Here is a 1,572-nt window from a genome sequence, read left to right as displayed (position 1 = left end):
GCTTAGCAATCTTCACAGTCGTGCAGAGAAAGGACAGTTTGACTAACCACAAAAAACAAAACAACTATTGAGTAATGCGCTGTCTTCATTTTACTGCTCTCAAGTCCAGTTTTTAATGTGTTTTTCCAGTTTTTTCCTTTAAGTTTTCCTACACAATTTACTTATTTTAATTATTCTGCTGAAGAACAAACCGCTCAGTAGATTGGTTTTGTAGTTTCACTGGAATATACTCCTACAAAGACCTCCAGGGCCACAGAAAGGACCAAAAGAAGAAACAGAAACAATCCTTAATCATTTACTTCCCACAAAGCACACTTTGTGCTGTGTGGCCTCTTTCTGCTGAAGTGTCTTTCAGACTGTCTCAAAGTGCACTTTTCTTCCTAGAAGAAAAAACCTGTCTAATAAGTAAGACGGAGAAAGCATGAAGTATGCCTCTCACCGAGTGCTTTTATCTCCAGTTTATGATCTATGGCCAACTATAGAACTGAAAGAAAAATATACTGGTTTTCCTATTAAAAAATGTGCCTACACCAAGGATTTTATGTCATGTTTGAATTCCAAAAAGGGAAGATATTCAGAAATTAGCAACATACACATCTCTTTTCATATCAACAAACTGCAACTTGGTTAGATTAATCGCAAAAGTAGCTTTAGAACCTTCCGGGCTACTATGAAACAGGAAAAGTGTTTCCTTCCCCTAGTTTCTGAGAGCTGACTTCCTTCACGAGACTACATGTATTTCATATGGCCAAGCATGGAAGCAGCTTTCCTGCCCTCAGCTGCACCACGTCGCCATGTTGTGGAGCAGTAGAATTAATAGAAGCAAAGCAGAGCATGTAAATTCACCCTGTCCACTGCTGAAGGGCAAAAAGTGCACGATGACTTACTTCCATTAGGCTCTGTGTTGCTAGAAACAATTTTAATTTTCAAGTTTTTCTGACCCCTATGATGCAAATTAGCCTTTAAACAGGTAGAGCCACTAAGGAATTGGACACATGGGAGAATCGGACTATGCCTTGGGGTTAATGGGGTTCATGTTATTCCCCTTGGTTTTGACTCCAGCAAGTCTGGCAGTCTGAACAAATAGGCAGTCAGAAGGCACGCAGGAGATGTGTAAGGGCAACTGTAGAGGTAAGAAGAAAGCACGGACTCTTTAGACACTTATTTTTATTCCTTTTCCAAAGACTCTTCTCTTGGGCTGGCCTGGAAAAAAAAAAATACCTCTTTCTGAAGAATTTAGGGTCTGTAAGCAGGAAAAGAAAACATGGAGGTTTAGAGTAAAAATGATAAAACAGAAACATTAACAGCTCTGCAGAACAAGTAGTTGGACACTAAGAAGAGACAGGACTCTACCTGAGGTAGAGGTTTGAGGCTGAGGAGTGAGATTTCCCTGTTCCAAGAGGAGTGTTTGCCCATCTAAGTCATGCAGTCAGGAAGACAAAGTTATTTATCTGCAGTAACACACATCTCTGCTGTTACCAGTGTAACGGCACACGTTACCAGTGTAATGTACAGACATAATGGCTTGAATGGATAGTTTAGTATGAATGCATTACCAACTGAAGCCATTTG

The sequence above is a fragment of the Pezoporus occidentalis genome, unplaced genomic scaffold (assembly GCF_034315485.1).
Source record: "Pezoporus occidentalis ecotype Australia unplaced genomic scaffold, CSIRO_AGI_Poc_V1 ctg143, whole genome shotgun sequence".
NCBI classification, from domain to species: domain Eukaryota; kingdom Metazoa; phylum Chordata; class Aves; order Psittaciformes; family Psittacidae; genus Pezoporus; species Pezoporus occidentalis.
This window is presented reverse-complemented; position numbering follows the sequence as displayed.